We start from the raw sequence: 4856 nt of genomic DNA, 5'->3' as shown, positions 1-4856 counted from the left end.
TTTTGGGCATCCCGGAACTTGCGCGGCCGGCGGCGGGACTTGTGGGACTCGAACCTGGGTAGGTATTTAGAAAATTTTGGGGACTTTTGACGACTTTTCTCACTTTTTCTCCCCGCCTTCCCGTGCAACTTTTCTGACAAAATTGAAAGAATGCAGAAAGTTGGGGTGCTTTATTAAGCCAGGCTTTTTAAATCGGTTCCTTTTTTAATTGAGACATTGGTAGCAAAGGTGAGTGAGTTCATGGAGATCTGTGAGTCTCGATTCAGCAAAAAACAGAAGTTTTGAACAACTCTTGCATGAGTACTCGCACGTCCGTATTCTATACTGTTTAATTAACCAAAGCCATTATTACTTTTATTGGCTGTTTCATCGCTCGGTTTTTATTCCTCGTGGCTTTTAGTCCAACCTCCTTCAGTACCTTGAAAAGCACTTAATAAATAAAAAGTGTACTACTCACTGTGTGTGACACACCCTCCAAGGCTCGAAGAAGATGGAGCATAAAGGCAACAGCTGGCATGAGAGCTGCTTCACTTGCAAGTCTTGCCAACAGCCAGTCGGCACCAGGAGCTTCGTCCAGAAAGACGCCAACGACTACTGCCTGGGCTGCTAGGAGAAGCACTTTGCCCTGCAGTGCGTCCACTGCAAGAAGGTAAGAGAAAACATGCACGTCATGAAATAGTGTTCGTGTCGTAACATGGCTATGGCTGACATCTGTCAGCCCATCACCACAGGCGGGGTCAGCTACTACGATCAGCCCTGGCATAAAGAATGCTTTGTCTGCATTGGATGCAAACAGCAACTTGCAGGCCAGCGTTTCACCTCTCGGGATGATTCCACCTCCTGCTGTTTACTAAGAAATGTGCTTATTGCACCACCCTTATAAGTGGTGAGTCAAGGAATTTCATCGAAATGCTTATCAACATACTTGCCAACCCTCCCGGATTTTCCGGGAGACTCCCGAAATTCAGCGCCTCTCCCGAAAACCTCCCGGGACAAATTTTCTCCCGAAAATCTCCCGAAATTCAGGCGGACTCAGGTCCATGCGGACCTGAGTCCGCTTTCCCACAAAATAAACAGCGTACCTGCCCAATCACGTTATAACTGTAGAATGATAGAGGGCGAGTTCTTGGTTTCTTACGTGGGTTTATTGTTAGGCAGTTTCATTAACGTCCTCCCAGACCCAGCGCGGCAACAACACACAACAACAGCAGTCACGTCTACCGTAAAGCAGTTTGTCTGCCGTAAACAGCAATGTTGTGACAAATAAACAGGACAATACTGCCATCTAGTGCATTTGATGAAAGCACTTGTGTGCGTGCCACACATCAATTCATCATCAGAGTTCAGCATGGTTATAAAAATAGAGACAGAGAATAGAACAAGGATGGACAATTCAACCCTTAACTCAACAATGAGTAGATGAGTGGTATGTGTGTGTATATGTGTAAATAAATGAACACTGAAATTATATATATATATATATATATATATATATATATATATATATATATATATATATATATGTATATATATATATATATATATATATATATATATATATATATATATATAATAAAATAAATATATATATACGTATATATATATATATATAATAAAATTAATATATATATATATGTGTATATATATATATATATATATATATATATATATATATATATATATATATATATATATATATATATATATATAGCTAGAATTCACTGAACGTCAAGTATTTGTTATATATATATATATATATATATATATATATATATATATATATATATATATATATATATATATATGAAATACTTGACTTGGTGAATTCTAGCTGTAAATATACTCCTCCCCTTTTAGCCACGCCCCCAACCACGCCCCCCTCCCCCCGAACACGCCCACCCCACCCCCCTCCCTCCACCTCCCGAAATCGGAGGTCTCAAGGTTGGCAAGTATGATTGTCATTCAAATTTGAACTTTACAGTACAGATAAGAACGACATTTCGTTGCATTAGCTCATGGTAGTGCAGGATAAAACAGCAGTAAGGTGCAGATATAAATAAATAGATTACTGTACAGATAAATATATTGCACTTTTGCATATGCATCCACGTTTATGAATGTATGTTATATTGTCTTTATATTCCAGCCAGTTAATCCGTTTTTGGAGGGGAGTTGAGGGGATTATTTTGATGCGTTCAAGAGTTTCACGGCCTGAGGGAAGAAGCTGTTACAGAACCTGGAGGTTCTGCTACGGAGGCTGCGGAACCTCTTTCTAGAGTCCAGCAGTGAAAACAGTCCTTGGTGGGGGTGGGAGGAGTCTCTGCAGATTTTCTGAGCCCTGGTCAGGCAGCGGCTTTTTGCGATCTCCTCGATAGGAGGAAGAGGAGTCCTGATGATCTTTTCCGCCGTCCTGCAGAGACTTCCAGTCTGAAGTAGGGATGTCCCGATCCGATATTTGGATCGGATCGGCTGCCGATATTTGCCAAAAATTGCGTATCGGCAAGGCATGGGAAAATGCCGATCCAGATCCAGTTTAAAAAAAAACTCGGGTCCGTGTTTTCCAACGCACCTATTTAAATAATACATTCCACTTTTCTGCTGCTCCGTAATTTCCGTTCCGCATTTTCCAGCACACCTTCAACACATCCACAATTCTCACGCAGTTGCTTTTAGCTGCTGGCATTACACGACAGGCTCTTCTCACTCTTTCCTGTGTCTCCCTCTCACAGACAGCGAGCGCACCTTCTTACACACGTCACATACTGTCAGGTCATACGTCACATACTGTCAGGTCATATGTCACATACGTATACGTCCTCTCCCAGCAGAGACGTAGCAGCATGGCTAACATTAGCTGTGATGCTAGCGCAGCCGCTAAGGTGCGCGCCTGCTCAAACGTCCTCTGCGCACGCCAAAGCTATGCCACGCACAAAATCAAATAAAAAAATAAGCGCATAACAATTTTCGACACACGGACACGACAGAGACAACAGTTTTCGTCATCATTGTTCAAATATTGTGACGTCTGTCGAGACGCTTATCTCCATTCGGTGCCACACGTCCACACCATCAAAATGGCAAAAATGTCCACAACACCGTATGAAAAAATTTGTGATTTTTTTAGTTGTGATTTCCTTCTCTGCATGAAAGTTTAAAAGTAGCATATATTAATGCAGTATGAAGAAGAATGTTTTAATGTAGACATGCAAGCCTTGAAAGAACATTTTGAAAATCAAGACTACATTTCCTGCAAATGGGTGCATTTCTACCCTATATTTTAACTTTAGATTTATTCTCATATCAAACTCTTTTGGCTGTCTTTTTGACACTTACATCCGGCGCCCCCTTCCACACCCTGGATTATAAATAATGTAAATAATTCAATGTGATTATCTTGTGTGATGACTGTATTATGATGATAGTATATATCTGATATTATATATCTGTATCATGAATCAATTTAAGTGGACCCCGACTTAACCAAGTTGAAAAACTTATTGGGGTGTTACCATTTAGTGGTCAATTGTACGGAATATGTACTTCACTGTGCAACCTACTAATAAAAGTCTCAATCAATCAATCAAAACACATAGAATCATCATACTGCTGTGATTATATGCATCAAGTGTTCATTCAAGGTTAAGGCAAAATATCGATATATATATCGTGTATCGCAATATGGCCTTAAAATATCGCAATATTAAAAAAAGGCCATATCGCCCAGCCCTAGTTCAATGATGCCATTTCTGTTTGTCATGTATAATTTTGTCTCTTTTGTGTTTATCCTTGAATAAACAGGTCAGTTTCTTGTTACCAACCATTGTGTATTATTCAAACTCCCCTAATTCAGCTGGCTAGTTGTTATCAAGAGTACTAAAACCCTTTTCAACATGATTCTGACAACTAAGTAGGCTAAATAACTTTAAACTTTAATACATGCTCGGATAGGCCAGTATCGGTCAGTATCGGTATCGGTCAGTATCGGTATCGGATCGGAAATGCAAAAACAATATCGGTATCGGATCGGAAGTGCAAAAACCTGGATCGGGACATCCCTAGTCTGAGGCACTGCAGGCTCCAGTCCAGACAGAGATGCAGTTGGTCAGTAGTAAAGGTGTTCCTGTATAGTATTTCTCCAGCAATGGTCACGTGGTGACATCAATGATGGTGTTTTGAGAGGTAATCTTTGAAGTCGGACATCACTGAAGGCCTAGGTGGGAAACGCACGGCCCGCCACTGTTATTATGTAACTAGTAAGTTGAGGGTGTGATGTCATTTTCTAATTGACTTGTGACATGAGAGCACATGCTTCCTTGTGGGCAAAATGTCAAATTAGAACTTAATTATATTACCCTGATCAGGAGATGTTTTTTCCCCCTCCACATTTTTATGCTTTTGTTACAGGCATCGGAGGCAGCAAGTACATTTCCTTCAAGCAGCGCCAGTGGCACCATGACTGCTTCAACTGCAAGAGGTGCTGCGTGTCTTTGGTGGGCCGAGATTTCCTGTCATGCAACGAGGACATCTTCTGCCCTGACTGTGGCAAAGACGTCTAGACAAAGACAAGCCCTATTATTCTTCAAACCTTCATATTTGCCTTTTTTTGTCTCACACACATTATATATATATATTTTTTTTTTTATTTTTTTTTTAGGGTTTTTGTTAGTCATTTTTAATTAAGGAAATACACTACAAAGATTGGAAAAATCTCTAGAAACTTGAAAGATTCTCAACAAAGTACAGAGTACAATAAGCAGCAACAACTGAAATATAGAGCATAGAACGATGTAATGTAAAGATATAAAGGTATAAATATATAGATATACACATCTATATATCTTTATTTATCTCTCTCC

At 39.9% G+C, this 4856-nt stretch overlaps 1 pseudogene; it reads left to right on the top strand.

Moving 5' to 3' along the window:
* The first annotated feature begins 478 nt into the window (after positions 1–478).
* Positions 479–4591, top strand: LOC133578331 (four and a half LIM domains protein 2-like; annotated as a pseudogene).
* The last annotated feature ends 265 nt before the right edge of the window (positions 4592–4856 follow it).

Source organism: Nerophis lumbriciformis, linkage group LG38 (genome assembly GCF_033978685.3).
Source record: "Nerophis lumbriciformis linkage group LG38, RoL_Nlum_v2.1, whole genome shotgun sequence".
NCBI lineage: Eukaryota > Metazoa > Chordata > Actinopteri > Syngnathiformes > Syngnathidae > Nerophis > Nerophis lumbriciformis.
Note: the sequence above shows the minus strand (reverse complement) of the source record. Positions and strands in the feature narration are given on the sequence as shown.